Consider the following 22,661-nt stretch of genomic DNA (forward strand, 5'->3'; position numbering starts at 1 on the left):
GCAGTCTTAATCTTCATTTTACTTCTGAGGCAACTGAGGCACAGAAAATCTAAATGGCTTGCCCAAAGTCCCACAGCAGGCAGAGCCTCAATTAGACCTCAGGTCCTCTGACTCCCAAGCCCATGCTCTTTCCACCAGGCCACAGTGCTTCTAATGACAGGTTCACTTGAACTATGTAGCAAAAGTCTCCTACATACAGATGACAAAAAATTCCAAAAGTTAATACAGTTCTTTCTTGAATTGGTCAAGCAAGTTGAAGTTTCTCATGTTTATCCATGCTTAAGGCAAGCATGTCATTTTCGTCCTTGTGGATTGGTAGTTTATGCAGTTGTATATTTATAAGGGAGCCACTGTTTAAACAAGCTTCAAACTTCTAGTAAATTTGAAACATAATTAGCAACCTAATACAGTTATGGATACCCAAAATGACATAAATTACTGTAACAAGCCAGCTTCTTGTCAAATGGGGGCTGTACATTTTTATGGTATTTTCTCACATACTGCAGATCACATTAGATATATTTATGAAAAAATAGTTATTTATTGGAATTTAAGGACTTGCCTTTTACTTATATGTGCCTTAGTAGAAATTATTATTCAAATGCTAAAGTCTCCAAACTAAAAACAATCATAAGAAAAGGATGTACAGTATACATAAGATTGTCTTAAAAAGAACACCAAGATGAGTTTTTTCAGAGCAGTTTGATACAGATATTTCCCTTCCCAAAACAAATTAAATAATTGCATGCATATTAATCATAAAATTTTAATACAAAGGGGAAAGGGATCACATTCCTGAGGGTGGTATAGTTCTGGCCCAGCATCATCGCAGGGCACCTACATTGGTTTCTGCTTCCTCTCGATTCCGGAGTTCAAATAAAGTTGGGCTACGTATATTTAGAAAAACACAGAAACTATCTTAGAAATGAAATAGATTTATCAAACATATGGGTGATATTTTGCTCTAGTTATTCACTTGATAAAATCTCTTTTTTGCCTTAAAATTCTTATTCCTTGATTTTTCTTTTGTTTCTTCCAACTCTCAGTCCTCTATCTCCCTTCCCAGAGCTGACTTTGAATAGGAGCTAATGCAAAATTGGTCTGGCCTGTTCAAGTGATTTAGTCATCATATGGTGACAATAGAAAGTCCTTATGGTGACAATAGAAGACATATCAAAGAGAAAGCTGTCAGAAGATCAATAAGTGAAGCAAGCCAAGATGATTACAGCCTGTTGAAGACTTCATAAATAAAACACAAAATGGGTTGCTCTAATCATATTATCTGCTCAGAAACAGCAAGGTGTTTGACATGGAATTTGAACTATTCTTTATTTTTCAGTTTTAATTTTTGGGTTTTATTTGTTCTCAATGAAAAAAGTCATAATGAATATGGCAGAAGAAATCAGAGTTGTTTAGCCTAAATGAAAAAGGGGAGCAATTTAGAATTATGCAAAGATACTGTGTATTTGTGGTGGTGAGCACGGTCAAAAATCTGAAAGTGTTCAGTTTGAGTAGAAAGTGGTTCCTTGGCAAGGAGGATGCAATAAAGGAATAAAAAGGCTGGTCAGAGATTTCTCCCCACTCCCAGGCAAAGAAATGCTCTAGTTTCAGGGGTTTGACTAGACCTTCATAGGATACCATATATTATGATGCACTAGTCTAGAGGATAATGTAATGACATCAAACAGAAAAGTGATTGGGGGAGCGAGGCAAATTTCTTGTTGTCTCAGATCGGCCAAATAAGTGAAGCCAGCCCTGTAGGACCCGTCCAGCTTTACAGTATATTAAAATCATTACGTTAAAATGTTTTGATGAGCACCTGATAAATTGTTTTAAGTAGAAAATATCCAAGCAAAAGGAAACTGAATAAAATGGCTGAAACTAGAACATTTAGAATTTAGTGGGGTTTTTATTTTATTTCCTTGTCTTGTAGACTGTAAGCTCATTATAGGCAGGGAACATATCTACTAATTCTGTTGTATTGTACTCCCAAGTGATTAGTGCAGTGCTCTGCACATAGTAAGTGCTCAATAAATACCACTGATTTTATTGGTGGCCACTTTGACAATATTGAACAGCTCTATGTTGCCACTTTGGCTGTGTTTGGGAACTACTGCCCGTAAGTGAGGAGAACCTGTTAAAATACAAGCCTAAGGAGACATGACGTATGATACTTTACACTCCCCTTCCATTGCAAGTGAAATTATTCTCCTTAGAATTTCACATGCCCCACATTATGCACTGTAGATCATATGCTGATCTTTCTGTGCTATGAACCTGAATTTAAAAGATGTTCTTCCTCTCCCCAATCCTCACACAAACATCCATTGTCTACAATTTGAGAAACAGACACCCCAAAGAAAACAGACTAATTTTGTCATTAAAGCCTTCACAGTAAATGATGTGCAGTGTCTTCAGGGTGTTACCCTAAAGCACATAATCACACATATTTGTCTTGCAAATAAATTATGATAAAAGGCTTATACCTGGTAATCAGGCCCAACATTTTGCAAATCATTAAATCATCCAGGCTTTACTGCTGGACAGCATAGATTAAAAATAAATTGAGATGAGGTTTTCCGACAAGGACTCTTTAAACCCTCAAAAATGGACAGTGTAAACAAAAAAAGTTCATCTCAGTGACAAATCAGGCTCTTTAAAAGCAACTTATTGAAAGAGGGTTTGTCTCTACCTGTCACACCCCCAGTGACCTCCTTCTCCCAATTCTTGCCACTGTTAGTTATAATGAAACCTTGTGAAAGAGGAGGGGTAGTCAACTCCAGATTTCTGTCAGTAGGGCTGAACTCTGTGGCAACTCTAAAGGTCTCGGGTCTCCCAGATAAATAATGGTTATGATCTTAATGTATCAGTAAAAGTAGGACATTTAGGTTCTGCCATTACACATGGCTAAAAGCTAAACCTTTGTGTTAGGAACATACTAAAATAGAATTCCTAAATGATGATATAATGGAAACTGTTCCACAACTGCTATTATGATATCCTGAATTTACATAGCATTTCATTTTTCCAGAGCACTTTCTCCACCATATATCTCATTTTATCTTCACAACATCCCTGTGATGAAGGCAGAGGCAGATATCATCTCCATTTTCTAGATGAGGAAACTGAGTGACTTGCCTGAGGCCAGGGGCAGAATTGAAACTAGAACCCATGAATCCATACACTAACCTGCATTTTTTTTAATGGCATTTGTTAAGCAATTACTATGTGTCAATCACTGTTCTAAACACTGAGGTAGGTACTGGTCAATTAGTTCAGAGACAGTCCCTGTCCCCACATGGGGCTCACAGTCCAAGGAGAAGAGGTATTGAACTCCCATTTTACAGTTGAGGAAACTGAGGCAAAAAGAAGTCAAGTGACTTGTCCAAGGTCACACAGCAAGCAATTGGCAGAGCCAGGATTAGAACCTAAATCCTCTAACTCCAAGGCTCATGCTCTTTCCACTAGACTGCTTTACAATACCACCTCCCAGTTGATATTAGCAGTTAACCACAAAGGGAGGGATTAAGAAAAGTGACCATCCAGGCTAGAAGAAGACGATTGAAAGGAAGATATTTCAAAAGCTATTCTTCCCTAGCCATCACCAACAGCTCTTTAGAGTCCATGGTCAAGATAATTGAGCCATCTCACCACCACTTCCTCAACAGTTTTATAGTTGAATTGGACCTAGATGTGGACAGTTAAGATGTTTTTCTTGAAATAAAAAACAATGGGAAAAGGCATCTAGTTATCTTGTGTATTGATTTAACTGCTTGAAATTCAGCATCTGCATATGTACCCAGTTAAGACAGACAAATAATTGTCACTTGCCAAAAATCAAGTGCCCACAACATGACTTGGGGAAATAGTTACCTTTTGCACTCCAGTTTACAGTCCATATAATCAGTTGGTATATCAAAGAGAAAATGAGGCTATCCAGGAACTTTCTTGTCACTCACCCTGCATTTCTTTTAGAGCCCTAAGAAACTGAATAAAAATCCTGCCAGATGATCCCTCTTCTCTCATACTTCTGCAATTTCTTTAAGCTCACTTCAAAACTATCCAGAGCAACTTCTTTCAAGGGTTATGTATGCAAAGAAAATGCATCAATTATTCTGAATAGACTTCATCAGGCATTTCTGTCGTGTGGCAGCATGAAAATAGGTTCATTTTGATAATCATACTTTTATAGTTTCCAATCAACACAATTAAAAATCTCGGTACCGTGAACAAGTAAACAACTTCAGCAAGGTTCTACCTCATCAACATTTTATATTAACTCTACTAAATTTAATTATTTTCCATCCTTTATTTGAGCCAAGATAATTCCTGTTTCTACAGTCATCCTAAGTCATTTATGGAGATATTGCATACAGACTACCCCAAACATTGGCAAGGATTCATTTGGTAATGCACAGAGGAGACCATGTCCTCTATTTCATAGACAAGATTAGTGGGGCAAAGAAATCTTATAAAAAGTATAGAGCCACCTCCCACCCCACTATTACAGCACTGTTCTTTTAGCTCTTTTTTTAAACAGTGCTATTACATTGAAAATGCCAGCAGATAAGCACTTACTCTGTGCCATGCATGGTATTAAGCTCTAGAATAGATACAAGTCAATCAGGTTGGACACAGTTCATGTTCCACATGGGTGCTCACAGTCTTCATCCCCATTTTACAGATGGGGTATCGAAAGCACAGAGAAGTGAAGCGACTTACCCGAGGTCACACAGAAGACGGGTGGCAGAGGCAGGATTTAAACTCAGGTCTTATTTACTCCCAGGCCCATGCTCTATCCACTAGGCCCACTGTTTCTCGAGGTTGAATTTGGGTTAAAAAACTCCTTTTTCTCCTCAACCTTTGAAGTATTTTGACTGCCTTCCAATAGAGTGATGGAAGCCATTCAATTAATATTAATGGCCATTCTATTTAGCTTAAACAACAGTTCTGTTGAGCACAGTCAGCCCAAGATGCTTTTCTGCTGAATAGGTTATGAAAGACAACACTTTAAAAATTTAAGTATTTACATGTTAAAATTTTAAAAAATGAATTCACAGTATTTTATTATTGGTACGTGCTCATGTTATTTGATCATGTAACCATTTTTTTGATTTTTTCAAATCAGTGTTTTCAACAGTCATTTCAGCCATTATGCGGTAGTTGTCTTCTTGAACTGTGTGTTTGAGAAAACCTCACTAGGGTAACTCACTAGGGTGATTCAATGCGGGGAGGTGGTTTGAAGAAATCACCATGACTCACATTCTTTGCTACAAATTCTCATTATGTCCATTACTAACAGGATGCTTTACATCCTTGCCACTCATTATTTTTCTCTATTATATAATGTGAAGTTGCTAAACACAAAGAAACACAAAGTACTATACATTTAAGGCTGGGAAACATAGCAACTTCAACCCTTAGCCAATGTCCTTTGCAGGCATCCAATCATTTCTTCCTACCTTGAATCTACTTGGGCCAATGTGTAAACTTATATTTTGGGTAGAACATTCCCTAATACTTCTCATGTTATAACTGAATCATGTCATGAAAATTTATGCCCTACTAGAACTGACTGTACATTTATATTGTTTTGGTCCATTTTCTGGATCTTAGGAAAGCACTTTTTTTTTTTAGTGATATTTGCTAAGCACCATGTGTCTGACATTGTGGTAGATACAGATTAATCTGGTTGGACACAGTCCCTGTCCCGTATGGGGCTTACAGTTTAAGTGATGCACCTTACATCATTTCTGATAAGAAATTATCCTTCATGTCATGCTCTTTTGTTTAATGATCTTTGCACGGAACCAATTGAGTGTTACCCGGGATATAGCAGCACAAGATAACTCACAAGTGGAGCTACCATGGGAAGACAGATCTCCCAACTTCTAGGCTGGTGATCTTTTTACCAAAGTCATATAGCTAAAGTTTTTTTTTCTCCCCCCCACCCCCCAAATCTGTGATTTAGGTGTGGTTCAAGAAACCAAGTCATAATCTACAAATCTAGTACTCTTAGATGACTGGTCTTTCTGTTAATACCTGTTACCCCATTTACCAGTCTTCTTATTTGTGGTTTTATTTTATGGTCTTTTTGGTCAGTATTATATATCTGTAACAAATAGATGACTCAGACCAGCCATGGAAATGATAAATTGGCCACTTATCTTGGGTGACTAGAAAATTTGCCTGGGTGTGTAAAAATGTATGTGGCAGGCAGGTATAAAATAAATGAATAAACACCTGATGTTGTACCTGCTCTGATTAGAACTGCTCTGCTTTACTGGCACTGCCAAAATAGAACCACTCCAATGACAGCACATTACATAGGCACTCATGGGTAATAAATAATGCACTCACACTTTAACTGGAATCCGTTAGCAGAATCTTATAAGGGTTCTCATAGGATTGAATTATGATCATAATGCACTAATTCCAAAATATTTGCTAACTTCACTCAGCATTCTTTTTTGAGCAACAAGGTGTGAGGGTCTGGTTTGCCACTTTTTCTTCCCCCAAAGTGTAATAGATTCTACTTTCCATTCTTTTCACTTAATCAATGACAAGTGGTGAAACTCATCCTGAAACTTATACATAAATGCCTGCTGTATTCAATTTTCTTAGCAGCTCTTCAATTACGGAGAAAAAGACAGACAGAAAGATTTTTATATTCTATGAAGGTTTCTCCACCCAAGCCAGCTCTTACTTGTGCATACTCTCCAACATCACTGAGTTGTTAGCCATTTGGGGAATTTGTTCCAATTCCACAATGCAGAACACATGCCAGTGAACTCACCTGAATCATATTCCTCATTCCTGTTCACAAAACCATGCCCCTCTTCTCGCCTTCAAAAATCTGCTGGACTCAATCCTTCATGATGCCTTCTCAGACTAACCCTTAATGATTTTTTAATCACTCTCTCAATTCACATATATCTTTACTGGTAGAATTAGTTATGACTATACTTGAGTAGATTTTTGTTTTTATACATTTATAGGAATTTGTCCTCCCTCCTCTACACTGTAAACTTCACCACTGCTGCCACAACCATCCACTCTCTTCACAGCACACCTTGACCTGACCCCCATTTGATTTAAAGCCCCAGCAGATAGTAACTGACAGATTCAGAAGGGAACAAGGGAACACCATATCTTTAAATTGTATATTATAAATGACTTATTTATTCATATTAATGTCTGCCTTCCCTTTTGGACTGTAAACTCATTATGGGCAGGAAAAGTGTCTGCTAATTCTGCTGTACTCTCCTGAGCATTTAGTACAGTGCTCTGCATATAATAAGTGCTCAATAAATGCAATTGATTGGTGGTGGAAGTGACAGTAGCAGTGAAGGTCATCATATTGGAGTTATTGAATAAAAAATGATGAGACAAGATAGTGATTAGAGAAAGGGTGTAGGCAGAGACAAGGATTGAGGTTTCATACTTTGGAGGGAGTGGGACTAGCATTTAATAGATCAAAGAGGAAAAAGGTTGATGCAAAACTTGTGAGGTTAATCAAAATTCAAGATGAACTGGGTCCTAATAACAGCTATGCCACTTCCCTGCTGTGTGATCTTGGGCAAATTACTTTTCTCTGAGCCTCAGTCTCCTTATCTGTAAAATGGAGATTAAGACTGTGAGGCCCATGGTGATGATTTGCTTGTATCTATCCCAGTATTTAGTACAGTGCCTGGCCCATAGTGTTTGACAAATACCATTTAAAAAAAAAAACTGGTTTCAACCCAGGGTACCCAGTACCAGTACTCTCTCCTCTAGCCCACTCTGCCTTGTAGGAAACAAAATTCTAATTCCAAAGGTTGTATAGATTTTAGATAGAAAAAATCCCTACAGCAATTTCAGTAACCCTTATTTTCTCCCCACACTGAGAGAACAAATAGTTTTAGCTGGTTAGATTACTTATTAGAAATAATATAAAACATGTCATAGTCATAGTGTGTAAATTGTTTCAATTAGTGTTGCCAAAGAAAAGGTCAAGAAATTACATGCCATATTGCACACATATGCACACACACCACAAATAGGAACATTTCTTATTAATCTTATTTTTCTTATCTTCCTGGGTGAAAAGCAACAGATTATTTTGTTGGCACCAATGGAACTGTTCTAGCTATGTGTAATTTTCCTGAAATTGCTGTTCGCTAACTTCCACTTATATGGATTTTCTTTTGGAGAACATATGCACACAGATTTTCTTTGCCAAAATATTTAAGCATACAGTATGACCAATAATATGTTTCAAATTGTGCTTGCATCTGTAAGGGTTTGTAAAATGCTCTTTGAAAAATCTTAAATTCAACTAATTACTAGGCACAATTCAGCTGAAGGTCTTGTTGAGGTAGTATCCTGTTTAGGAGAATGTAAATTGAGTCACTTATCTCCAGCTTTTATAACACCACGTTATAATAATGAATGACAAAATGGGAAATTGAGTGAATAGAAGAAATATTTTTAAAAACAAAGTATAGTCTTAGATAGTGGGGCAGAGTTGAGGACAGGAGGCAGAGGGCAGCAAATGTCAAGCCAGCCTGGTAGAAGGCGATCAATCAATAGTATTTACTGAGCTTTTACTATGTGCAAAGCACTGTACTAAGCACTTGGGAGAGTACAATTCAACACAGACATGTTCCCTAGCCATAATGAATTTACAGTCTAGCGGGCAATCAGAAATTGGATTGCTGATGCATCTCTCAAAACAGAAATTGGAAAGGTTCGTGACACTCAGGTGTTCAAATATATTTGTACTCCAGGCAGGTTGTCAGTATTATACTATATATTATTGGAGAAGCAGCATGGCCTAGTGGAAAGAGTATGGGCCTGGGAGTCAGAGGACCTGGATTCTAACCCTGGCTCCATGTACCTGCTGTTTGTCCTTGGGCAAGTTTGTTTTTTTTTAAATGGTATATGTTAAGCACTTACAATGTGCCAGTCACTGGACTAACCATTCATTTATTGAACTGTATTTGAGCACTTACTATATGGAGAGCACTGTACTAAGTGCTTGGGAGAGTACAATATAACAATATAAACAGACACATTCCCTCCCCACAATGAGCTTACAGTCTAGAGATAAGTCCTGGGTTAGATACAAAGCTGTCAGGTTGGACAGAGTCCCTGTCTCACATGGGGCTCAGTGTCTTAGTCCTCATTTTATAGGTGAGGTGACTGAGGCACAGAGAAGTGAAGTGACTTGCCAAAGTCACACAGCAGACAAGTGGCAGAATCAAGATTAGAACACAGGTCCTTCTGACTTCCAGGTCCATATTCTATCCACTAGGCCATGCTGGGTAAGTCACTGAACTTCTCTGTTACCTCATCTATAAAATGGGGATTCAATACCAGATCTCCCTCCCCCTTAGACTGAGTCCCATGTGGGACCAGATGATCTTATAACTACCCCAGCTGTTAGGACAGTGCTTGGAACATACTAAGTGCTTAACAAATCCCACAAGTTTTATACTCCATGCTCTTGCCTAGTCTCCCTCTGAAATCCTGCCAGACTGCTGTGCTTCTGTAGAGACAGAAAGATCCAGGTTGCCAATTGTATGTAAATTAATTGACCAATCTAAAATTGGTCATATCCATAACAGCTGTAAAATGATCTCAGTGTCCATAAATACAGGCAAACACTACCATGCTCTGCATCAGGGTCCAGCAGCCTCCCTGCGTGGAGTGCATTGGGTGGCCACAACATTTGGAGCAATGGAAGAAAACTAAGAACTTGGTCCCTCAGAAGGACTGGGGAGGGAACTCTGCCCTTTTTGGTTAATCAGCAGTGGTAGCAGCAGCTCCGGCTCCAAAATTGGAGCCATGAGCTCCCTCTTCTCCCCAGCCAGGAAAAGAGCAACTCACCTTTTTCAGAAGCCAGATGTAGGACAAGTGAGCCACTGGCTGCCTTCTCCTCTTCCTCCCTGTACTCCTCATGTCATAGCTGTGAACTACCCTCCCCACCCCCTTTTTCAAATAGTACACCTGAAGCTATGCACTTATCCTGTTGCTAGGTTCCCGGGAAAAGGGAGGTACTCTCTCCTTCTCTATCTACCATCTCTCAACTACTGCTTTCTCCCTTTCTCCTTTTTACTTTCCTTCTCCCCTTCACTCTCCTTTCTACTTCCCTTTTTATCCCCCCTCACTCTTTTCCTTCCCTCCTCTCTCCATCTACTCCATCTCCTTATTTCCTATAATTCCCTCCTTCCCCCTTAGAAACTTTGCCTTCTGACCTCGACTCAGTCTGTCCTAGGGAGAGGGGCCAGGAGGTGCTGTTTCTGAGACAAGAGGAGGCAAGCAGCCCAACACAGAGAAAGGGAAGATGGAGCTGTAGTTTCCAGAGAATTCCTAGTTGGTTCCCCTATCCTTCCCTTTCCCTGGGCCTTGTTTTACAAGTTTTGCAGGAGCTGTACCCCTGTTTGCTGAGCACCTGGCATCACTTAGTTATAGGCCAAATAGATAACCCAATTGATGCCTAATTATCTGATATTAGGCATTATGATTACAATATTTAGACAGTCAATATTGTTTTTCAGTCTGTTTGCCAAAATCATTCTCAGCAGTCAGCAATCCCACTAGGGATATTTTGGGTAGCTCCTATTAGGACTCAATAGGCATTTAATAAAGACTGTTGAATGAGAGTACTGTATGGCACATTATAGTGAGACCAAGACAGAGGCTCCATTCCTCACCATCCTGATTTCCATCATATACTCCTTAGTGGACTGGGCTGATCGGATTCCAGTGCCAGCTTGGTGCTAGTGGAGGAGGGGGCTCGAGGGAGGATTTAGGGAGGCTGCTGTAACCTGGAAGGACTGCTCGAGGACCAGAGGCTAGTGGAAGATGGCCATAGCTGCTGCAGCTGGCAGATCTTAGGACCTCCTCCAGCCTTAGTGCAATTCTACAGAACACTCCAACCTTAGCCCAGCCCAGGGTCTTTCCTAATAGGAGCCCCAAACCAGAACTGCTTGTTGTAATGATGCCAAGGTGTCATCCCCACAGCAAGTCCCAGCTTATAATAATACTAACTGTGGTATTTGTTAAGCATTCATTCAATTGTATTGATTGAGCACTTACTGTATGCAGAGCACTGTACTAAGAGCTTGGGAGAGTACAATATAATAGACACATTCCCTGTACACAATGAACTGACTATGTCAAGCACGGTTCTAAATATAAGGATAGATATTATATATATTTTAATTACATATTATAAATTATTTATTCACATTAATGTCTGCCTCACCCTCTAGACTGTAAGCTCTTTGTGGGCAGGGAATGTCTCTGCTAACACTTACTGTATTGGACTCTCCCAAGTGCTTAGTATAGTGTTCTATGCTTAGTGTTCAATAAATACCATCAATTGATTGATAGATACAGGATAATCAGGTCAGACACAGTCCCTGTCCCACAGGGGGCTCACAGTCTAAGTGTAGGAAGGGAGAAAAGGTATTGAATGCCCATTTTACAGTTGAGGAAACTGAGGCACAGTGAAGTGACTTATCCAAGGTCACACAGCAGTCAAGTGGTGGAGCCAGTATTAGACAGTTCTCTGATCACCAGGCCCATGCTCTTTCCACTAGACCACGCTGTTTCTCCAGTTGATGCTAGGTCCCTCTCCTCACACTCCTTCCTCCCCCATATCTGCCACCCCACTCCATTTTCTGACTTTTCCCCATGTTCTCCTTCAGACTCAGCTGGCCTGGGTCCAAGGGGATTTCACAAAGCAGATACTCAGCATCACTCTACAGCTGTTTCACCCCTTTACCCACCTGCTTGTTTGCTTGTCTTAAAGTATCAGACACACCCTGGGAAGGTGGGTGATCTTCAGCAGCTCCAGTAGAGGGTTCATTAACAATGAATGGTCTGTCACTTCTATTAATAACATATCTGTAATAACTTATCTAACACTGCTTGCATTCGCAAAATTCCTCTGTTTCTTAGCCTGCCCCTTGGGTTCAATACATGTTAAATAATGGTATTAAATTGTCACAACAGAAAGAAGAATCCTTGAACAAACATTTGATTAAAAATGACATGTTTTTGTTATTGTCTGCACTTTCTCTCTCTGCCTTTGCATCAGGTCAGTCATCTTAGAGAAGCAGCGTGGCTCAGTGGAAAGAGCCTGAGCTTCGGAGTCAGAGGTCATGGGTTCGAATTCCAACTCTGCCCCTTTTCAGCTGTGTGACTGTGGGCAAGTCACTCAACTTCTCGGTGCCTCAGTTACCTCATCTGTAAAATGGGGATTAACTGTGAGCCTCACATGGGACAACTTGATTACCCTGTATCTACCCCAGCGCTTAAAACAGTGCTCTGCACATAGTAAGTGCTTAACAAATACCAACATTATCTTGTCACTTGCATTTCTGCACAGCTAATAATCACCACCTCTTCTTCCTTTTCCTCTCCTGCAATTTTTCGCTGTGCCTCCTGACTTCATTACATGACCTAGTTGGTGGTTGATTCAGAGAGAAAGACCCCTTTGATTCCAAAAGTCCAGAAAAACAGCTGACACTTCTGAGAAGACTCCAGCCAAGGATGCTTCAAATAACCCTTCCAAATCATCCCCAAACTCCCTGGAAAGCTCACACAATCAGACTCACTCTTGGAGCCTATTTTTGGTTAAACTAATGAAAGGTTTACATTTTTTCTATACTTTTTAGACTTTTTTGTGGGTAGGGATGATGCACTATATTTTTATGGGGTGTATATCTACCTTTTGATATGATTATATGTCATTATAATAGTAATAGCATTTATTAAGCACCTACTGTGTGCAAAGCACTGGGAAACGCTGGTAAAAATATGCCTCTTAGAATTAGACACAGTCCCTGGCCCCCACAGGACTCACAATCTAATGATAAATTGGGGGAAGAGGTTTCTGACAGACATGTAAGGAAAGATGAAGCAAGAGAAACATAAAAACGATATCAGACAAAGATAATGATAAATATGAACAAGAGCAATAGGTAGAGGAGCAATTCATTCCACTAACTCCAACCTATTTATTGTATCTCACTCTTCTCTCTCTTGCTGTCAACCCTTTGCTCTTGTCTACCTTCTGGCCTGAAATTTCCTCTCCTTTCCTATCCGACACACCGGCCCACTCATCACCTTCAATGCCCTACTAAAATCACATCTCCTAGAGGAAGCCTTCACTGATTAACCTCACATTTCCCCCCCCTTAATCTCCCTCCCTTCTGTGTTACGTATACACTTGGGTCTGTACCCCTTAAGCATTTTGATATTCACCCAACCTCCACCCCTGCAGTACTTGAGTAGGTATCATTATATTCTTGCTTCTTCCCTATCTGTAATCATTTTAATGTATTTCTCCCCCACTAGATTGTAGACTACTTGTGGGCAGAGATCATGTCTACCAACTCTATTGTATTATATTCTCCCAAGCACTTAGTACAGTGCTCTGCACTCAGTAAGTGCTTGATAGATACCTCAAACAATTAATTGATTGGACGATACTAGGATTTTCTCCCCTTACTAGCCAGGAAGAGTTTCAGTACCTTTTGAAATCTGATAATAAACTGCAACCAAGTGGGAGGGAAAGCAGAAAATATTATTTTCCTCTCCAGTCTCCATGAAAACACAGACCTCTTTCTCTTGTAGGGAGCAGAGTGAGGGGATAGAAGTAAGCAGATAATAAAGTGCAAACAGATGGGAGGGAAAGCAGAAAATACCATTTTCTCCTGCTTCCCCGTTAATTTCCAAGATATGTTCGGGCAGGACACTATCTTCTCTCCTCTCCCTGTTCTGCCCCTCTCTTTGCTACCAACACCAAAATTGAGCCTTAATAGATCTGAGAAAGGGAATAGTTTTGTAAAGCCATGTCTAAAATGATCAATCTTTGGGGAATTTGCCAAATAGGAGGATCACTTTCATAAAATCGGACTGGCTTCATTGTACTGTAGGGCATTTTGGCCCTGATCCAGGGTGGCAAGGTTGGGTTTTGCCAACTATGAGGTTATCCCTCTTCCCAAGGATCCCATGGAAAGATGAAGAGATCTAAAGCCAACTGAGAGATTGAGTCCATTATAGGGCAATCTAAGGATAATATGGGGGAGGGGGGCAGTCATCAGATCAAACATAAATCTGAGGTGTTCCCTTATGCCAAACTGAATCCTAAAATTAATCCAAGAAACCAACTATCCTCCCAAGAAGGCAGCAACATGGCCTAGTGGAATGAGGAGGGGCCTGGAAATCAGGGGACCCTGATTCTAATAACGGCTCTGCCACTTGCCTGCTGTGTGACCTTGGGCAAGTCACCTACCCTCTCTGTGCCTCAGTTTCCTCATCTGTAAAATGGATATTCAACACCTGTTCTCTCTCTTAGACTGTGAGCATTATGTGGGATAAGGACTGGGTCTGACTAGATTATCTTGTATCTAACCCAGCACTAAGTACAGTGCTTGACACAGAGTAAGTGCTCAACAAATACCACAACTCTTAGGAGTCTTCCAAAGTAGGAATGATCCAGGTCCAGGATGGATGGCTGGACCTACCCCCATCTCATCAGATTCCCTCTGGCTAGCTCAACTCAGTCCAGGGGCATGTTGCTTCACTCAGATAATCCAAGCACTCTCCTCCCCTTCTTTGGACACCTGATGCCCACAAGAAGACAAGGAAAAGAGCGGCTGATATCTTTTTCCATTTCCTCTCGCCCCATTTTTCCTCTCCTCTCACTTTGTTAATACAAAGTATTAACTTTGTTGAGAGCTCACCTCCTCCAAGAGGCCTTCCCAGACTGAACTTCCCCTTTTCCCTCTGCTCCCTCTGCTCCCTCTCTGCCCCACCTTCATCTCCCCTCAGCTAAGCCCCCTTTTCCACCCTTTCCCTCTGCTCCTCCCCCCTCCCTTCCCCTCCCCTCAGCACTGTGCTCATTTGTATATATTTTTATTACCCTATTTATTTTGTTAATGAGGTGTACATCCCCTTGATTCTAATTATTCCGATTAAGTTGTCATGGTTTTGTCCATCTATCTCCCCCGATTAGACTGTAAGCCCGTCAGTGGTTAGGGATTGTCTCTATCTGTTGCCGAATTGTATATTCCAAGCGCTTAGTACAGTGCTCTGCACATAGTAAGCGCTCAATAAATATTATTGAATGAATTAATTAATTAATGCAGTCAATGTAGTTTAATTGTGGGAGGGCTTCCAACTTTGAGATAAGGTTGACAATAACCATAAACTGAGAAGCAGCCTTGCCTAGTGGAAAGAGCATGGGTTTGGGAGTAAGGGATCCTGGGTTTTAATTCTGACTCTGCCAGTTGCCTGCTGTGTGTGACCTTAGGTAAGTCACTTAACTTCTCTATTCCTCAGTGATCTCATCTGTAAAATGGGGATTAAGACTGTGAGCCCCAGGAAGAATAGAGACCTGATGAACTTGTACCTACCGCAGTGCATAGTACAGTGCCTGGCACAGAGTAAGTGCTTAACAAATACCATAAAAAAAAGGAGGAGGTGATGGTTTGAGGAGTGGTTTGGCCAGCTCATATTGGGCCACATACCCTATCAATATATTATATTTAGAATATGAAATTAAATAGAAGCATAAGGTTGAAACTAAAAATGCAAAGAACAACTATATTGTTCAACAAAACATCCATACCTATTGACTTCTGAACTGTAAATTTAGAGCTGTAAGATTAATTTCCTGATAGGAATTCAAATGTAATTTTTCACTATTGAATAATCTATCCTAAAACATATTGTACCTTCACCTCACATTAATCTCACTGCTTGAATCCCCACTACAGCCACAGGTTTCATATGCTGTTAAATATTTAACAAATCTCTCTAAGAGAATGCCTCTGTGCAGTATCATGTCCTTTTCAAAGCTGAGCCCCCACTGCTTTTTGACAGGTGAAAGAATGAAACCCATTACACTGAAACTTCAACACTTCGAAACTTTTACGTGTATGTTATTTTTTTCTCTGGGCTTGCCCTTTTTTAGGTGGCTCACTTTCATTGTTTATAACTTTCTCCATTATTCATTAGAAAAGGAATAGCATTTTAATTTGGGGGAAAAAAGGATAGATGAGCACATTGCAGCAACAAAATGTGCTTCGCCACTTAAGAAAGAGGGATTGTTTTACATGATAATGGTTAGCAAGTATTTATGTTAAATATCTGAAGTAGCTCAGATATCTCCCTGCATAGTTGATGAACTTTAGTTACGCATCATTGTGGACTAAGAGATGAAAGAAGTACTAAGAATCAGGAGTTCTAGGTCCTCTTTTTGGGTCTTTCTATTGCACAACCTTCATGTCAGAATGGATGGGAAGTTGACAGCAAACAATCCCAACTCAGTGAATTGATGGATGAAAAATGATATTGTTCCCTCTGCAGATTCCCACCTATCCCAATTTAGCCAGAGTTTGCCAAAAGCTGTCAACTCATTTTTCTACCTACAGTTAATTGTAGAATTCACAAATGAGAACCTCTGAATTTAATTTTTTCTAGCAATTTAAAACTTTCAAAATTCGTTTTTTCCACTTATGCCAATTCATTCCAGTTCTACCCCTCTCATTTCATTAGCAGTTCCCAAATGACAGGAAATTGAAATATGTCCCTATTTTATCATCTGTCAATTACACATGACAGCATGGACTAGTGACTAGAGCACGGGCCTGGTAGTCAGAAGGACCTGAGTTCTAATCCTGGCTCTGCCACTTGTCTGTTGTGTGACCCTGGGGAACTCACTTAACTTCTATGTGCCTTTGTGTTTTAGATTGTAAGTTCCTTGAAAACAGGGACTATGTCTTTTAATATTATTATATTCTCCCAAGCAGATGTGGACAAGCCCAATGCATGCCTGTTACCTATCTGGGTTTTGTGCCTGTAAAGATGATCCCTTGCTGCTTTATTGAATTTGTGGCCCATAGTGCTCGATGTTGGTTTTACTTCTGCTTCTTGAGCTCCCGTAGCTTCTGCTCCAAGACAATTACACCCTTTTTGATTATTGCACAACAAGATGACCTGTGTTCTTATGCATTCAACTGCCAGCTGCCATGCCACATTGTATGAAATTTTGCTTCACATTGTCTTTAAGGAGTTTCTTCTGTTCATCCCTTTTGTGCTTATCTAATCTCAGCTCTTCACAGAGTACCTATTTCAGTATACTAATATCATCACATATCATGCTCAGTGAAAGTGCCTTGCGATGTGTATTCCTGTTTCCTTCCCTTCTATTCTCCATCTAAACCCACTCCATTGGAGAACTCATTTGCACCTATCGATGCAACTACCATCTCTATGTGGATGATTCCCAAATCTCCATCTCCAGCCCTGATCTCTCTCCTTCTCTGTAGTCTCATGTTTCCTCCTGCCTTCAGGACATCTCTACTTGGATGTCCTACCGACACCTTAAATTTAACATGTCCAAAACAGAACTCCACATATTCCCACCCAAACCTTCCTCCCCCGACTTTCCTATCACTGTAGACAGCACCATCATACTCCCTGTCTCACAAGCCCCTAACCTTGGCATTATCCATGACTTATCTCTCTCATTCAACCCACATATTCAATGTCACCAACTCCTGTCAGCTCGACCTTCACAACATCACTAAACTCCACCCTTGTCTTTCCATCCAAACTGCTATCACGTCAATCCAAGCACTTATCCTATCCCACCTTTATTAACCAATCAGTTGCATTTTTTGAGCCCTTACTGTGTGCACTGCACTCTACTAAGTGCTTGGGAAAGTATAATATCGCAGAATTAGTAGACAATTTCCCTGCCCACAATGAGTTTACTGTAGGATTACTGCATCAGCCTCTGTGCTGACCTCCCTGCCTCCTGTCTCTCCCCACTCCAGTCCAAACTTCACCCTGTTGTCCAGATCATTTTTTTTTTGCAAAACTTTTCAGTCCACATATCCCCACTCTTCAAGAACCTCCGGTGGTTGCCCATCCACCTCTGCATCAAACAGAAACTCCTTACCATAGGCTTTAAAGCACTCAATCATTTTGTCTCTCCTATCTTACTTCCCTGATTTCCTACTACAACCCTGCCTTCACATTTCACTTCTCTAATGCCAACTTACTGACTGAACCTCGATTTCATCTATCTCACCACTGACCCCTTGCCCGTGTCCGGTCTTTGGCCTGGAACTCCCTCCCTCTTCAGATCTGACAGACATTCACTCCCCCCACTTCCAAAGCCTTATTAAAAACATCTGCTCCAAGCCCTCAACTAAGCCCTCATTTCTTCTTCTCCTGCTTCCTTTTGCATTGCCTTTGCATTAGGATTTGCACCCTTTATTCACCCCTCCCTCAGGTCCACTGCACTTATGTACTTCTAGGGAAGCATCATGGCCTAGTGGATAAGGAACGGGCCAGGGAGCAAGAAGGATGTGAGTTCTAATCCTGACTCCACCACTCTTCTGCTATGTGACCTTGGTCAAGTCAGTTAACTTTTCAATGCCTCAGTTACCTCATCTGTAAAATGGGGATAAGACTTGTGAGCCCTGTATGGGACATGGACTGTGTCCAACCTGATTAGCTTATAACTACCCCAGCACTTATTATGGTGCCTGGCACATAATAAGCACTTAACAAATAGCATTAAAAAAGTCCTTAATTTATTTATTTATATTAATGCCTGCCTCCCCCTCTAAACTGTAAGCTTGTTGTGAGCAGGAAATGTGTCTACCAACTCTGTTATATTGTACTCTCCCAAGATCTTAGTATGGTTCTCTAGACACAGTAAGTGCTGAGAGCTCACCTCCTCCCGGAGGCCTTCCCAGACTGAGCCCCCCCTTTCCCTCTGCTCCTCCTCCCCTCCCCATTCCACCTTTTTCCTCCCTCTGCTCTTCCCCCTTCTCCTCCCCACAGCACTTGTGCATATTTGTATATATTATTTATTATTCTATTTTGTTAATGATGTGTATATATCTATGATTCTATTTATCTTGATGACTACTGGTTTGGTTTTGTTGTCTGTCTCCCCCGTTTAGTCTGTGAGCCCGTTGTTGGGCAGGGATTGTCTCTATCTGTTGCCAAATTGTTCATTCCCAGTGCTTAGTACAGTGCTCTGCACATAGTAAGCACTCAATAAATACTATTGAATGGATGGATGAATGAATGAATAAATGAATAAATACGATTGAATGAATGAATAAATGCAGTTGATTGATTGTAAAATGGGTATTCAATACCTGTTCTCCCTCTTACTTGGACTGCAGGCCCCATGACCAACAGGGACTGTGTTCACCCTGATTGCTCCAGCACTCAGTAAGCTCCCCAAATTACCATGACAATAATGATACTAATGGTGGAAATTGGTGGGGCTGGAAAAAGGAGAGGTTTCTCTCTGAAACTCCCCACCTCCGGATCTAGCAATGCACTTTTCTCCAGGTAGGTTGGTGGATAGGTGAATTTCTGACTAGCTCAGAACCTCTTTGGCACCTGTCTCAGAGAGCCCCTAGGATGAGTGCTGAATGGGTCAGAGCTGAGAGCCTATTGCAAATGATAAAGCATGTCTTGCTTCAACTCCAGCTGGCTTTCAGCAGGGCTTTTTGGTCACTGGCAATGACCAGGTAACTGAAAACGTTTATTCCTGGCCATAGATCTGCACCAGGTTAGAAGACACCCACCTGGGCTTCTTTTTTCTCTTACCTCCTTGCTCAGTGTGTGTGCACGTTTCTCTCCATTGTATTTCCTCTCCTCCATGAACTGATACAGGATAATAGTCTGGAAAATGACTCACATGAGAATCTGGTATAATGAGAAGCAAAAACATACAAAAGACAAAGTTAATGGTCCAGTCTTAGCTTTCAGCCCTACTCCCACAGCTCAACGACCTCAATTTCTGGAACATAAAACAAGCAGAGTAGTGATGATGTTGCTGATTCGCGAATTGCGACAAACTGAACTCTGATTGTCTAGGATAGTCCTGACAAAAACAATTTTCAGAACCAATCTGTTCTTACTTTTGCTGATGTTCCTGCTGTACATTTTTTCATTTCCCTTTTTGTTCGGAACAAAAACTCCACCTCTTCTGAACAAGGTCTAAAATGTGTTGTTCTGAGCCAACTTTGAATTTGGGCTGCAGTTGTTGTATGTGCAACAACCATCACATTAAAAGGCTACCTGATTCAGCAATCTTAGCCATAAGCAATAAGAATGTCAAGGTTACAGTTTCGTGTCTGGCTCTGTCACTAGCTTGCTGGGAGAGTTTGGCCTTTACTGCCCTTTACTTCCTTCCTTGTTTGCCAAAATCAACTCATCAACCACAACATCCCCAGTCTCAATCCCCATTTTACAGTTGAGGTAACTGAGGCATGGAGAAGCAGCATGGTGTAGTGGATAGAGCATGGGCCTGGGAGTCAAAAGGTTGTGGGTTCTAATCCCAGCTCCGCCACTTGTCTGTTGTGTGACCTTGGGCAAATCACTTCATTTCTCTGTTCCTCATTTACCTCATCTGTAAAATGGGGATTGAGACTGTGAAACCCATGTGGGACAGGTACTGTGTCTGGCCTGATTTGCTTGTACCCACTCCAGAGCTTAGTACAGTGCTTAGCACATTGTAAGCACTTAACCCTAATAATTATTATTTTTAAGTCAAGTGACTTGTCCAAGGCTATACAGCAGACAAGCAGTGGAGCAGGAATTAGAACTGTGACCTTCTGACTCCCAGGCCAGTGCTTTATCCACTATGTCATGCTGCTTCTTGCATCTTGCATCTGCCCCAGTGCTGATACAGTGTCTGGCCCATATTAAACACTTAACAAATGCCATAAAAAATCCATAAGCATGAGGGTAGTATTATTCTTCAGCAATATTGTGGAGAACACAGTGGACAACTCTGAACATCCATTGGGTGGCACGGGCAAGGCAGCCCTCTACAAAAACATCCTCTCTCCACTGATCTTTTCCTCACCTCACCAGCATCCCTGGGCCCAGCCCCAAGATCCATGGGCTGAGTCCCAAAATCTCAAAGCCCTGGCACCATTTGCCACTTATTGGAGGAGAACTCTATGGGACACTAACCACCACCGGGACCTCATAGCCAATTAGGAACTGCAGTGGGCGGTCGGAAAGGTCCTTCTGTTTCCCTCATTTCCTCCCCTCCCCACCCTCTCTTTCCCCATTCTCAAAGTGAACAATCGGGAGTAGGACTGGCAATCAGAGTGGTGCTAGTTATTAAGATCACAGAGCCTCTTTCATTATACATTAAGTGCTGAGTCTAAATTCTTCCTTTTGCACAAGCCCAACACCTCCCTTTGGGGTTAACTGGATGCTGAGTACCTTTTGGCTTTGTCTGCACAGAACAGATGTGAATGATTTTATGTGGATTTTTCTAGTGCGATGTTCCTCTAATGACTGCTGTATGCCTGGGGCAAAGATCATTCTTGCTGCCAATCCACTGCTTGGTGGGCAGACAGGATCAACACTTCTGTAGCCACAAACCGCTAGGCCTATCTGAGACTCTGGCCTGAAAATCCTGAGGTCATCATCACAATTTCTAATTGATAGACTGTGATTACTATTCTTAGAGTTAATTTTTTCTCTGCCTTTGTATATATATACAAATTGTGCTCAATCAATCAATAGTATTTATTGAACACTTACTGTGTGCAGAACACTGTATTAAGGCACATTCCCTGCCTACAGAAATGTTACAGTGTAGAGAAGGTTTGCTGATATAGTTGGGTGGTTTTGGATTTGGGATATTTTCATCTTCTTCTTTTTGTGACAGTAAAGGGAAAAGATGGGGAAAGGAGGATAAAACAAAATGAGATGTTAAACTTCTCAGGGCGAGAAAGTGAAAACACAGACACTAGTATCAACTTCATTTGGATTCTTGATCAGAAGAGGGAGCTCATATTGCCTCTGGGTTTAAAATACTACAAAACATTGAGCTCATTTATCTTTGTTTTTATTTGAGGCTTTTTTTTCCTTTTATCTTGATCAGAGAAAAAGTCTTGGAGCTAAACCTTTTTACACAGGACCGTAGCAGTGACAGTGGTCTGGGTTGAAATGGCCTATCCCAGGCTGTATCTCATTCATTCATTCATTCAATCAAATTTATGGAGTGCTTATGGTGTGCAGGGCACTGTACTAGGTGCTTGGAAAGTACAATTCAGCAACAAATAGAAACAATCCCTGCCCACAATGGACTCACAGTCTAGAAGGTCACTGAGCAGAAGAGGTGAAGGGGATAGTGGAGGAGCAAACAACTGAGCACTGACCCTAGCCCTTGTTCCCTTCTCTTCCTTTATGTCCTTCTCCCTTTAGCTCACATCTTTTTATCTCTCATGTTTTCCCCTTCTCTTATCCTAACCCCTCCTTTTCTCCTGTCCCCCACACTGTCTCTAGCCCCACCCCTCTTTTACATCCACACCGTCCTGCTCAATGTAGTTGCACTTCTGGAAACCTTACGTTTGTGCCATGAGAATACATGAACTTTGGGAAACGGGTGTGGGTTTGCTCCTTGTAGAATAACCACTGTTATGCTTCACATTCCAATTGAAGACATACCCTGCATTTTAGAAAACTCTTTCCAGGGCATTGGATTGGGCTTAAAGGTCAGAAAATATTTTCTAAAAATCTTGAACACTCAAAGGAAGATTTGATTTTACAAGCAGACAATACTATTTCCTAAAATAGGTCAATATAAAATGAATTTGTTCCTT

At 40.9% G+C, this 22,661-nt stretch overlaps 1 long non-coding RNA gene across 1 annotated transcript in view; it reads right to left on the reverse strand.

The window, feature by feature from the left end:
* LOC114808239 overlaps window positions 1-19,734 on the reverse strand; it is a 43,609-nt gene extending 23,875 nt beyond the window's left edge. Inside the window, exon 1 of the long non-coding RNA XR_003756085.2 lies at window positions 19,642-19,734. This is a non-coding gene — a long non-coding RNA (uncharacterized LOC114808239). The remainder of the gene's footprint in view (window positions 1-19,641) is intronic.
* Window positions 19,735-22,661: the final 2,927 nt, after the last annotated feature.

Source organism: Ornithorhynchus anatinus, chromosome X5 (assembly GCF_004115215.2).
Source record: "Ornithorhynchus anatinus isolate Pmale09 chromosome X5, mOrnAna1.pri.v4, whole genome shotgun sequence".
Taxonomy (NCBI): Eukaryota; Metazoa; Chordata; class Mammalia; order Monotremata; family Ornithorhynchidae; genus Ornithorhynchus; species Ornithorhynchus anatinus.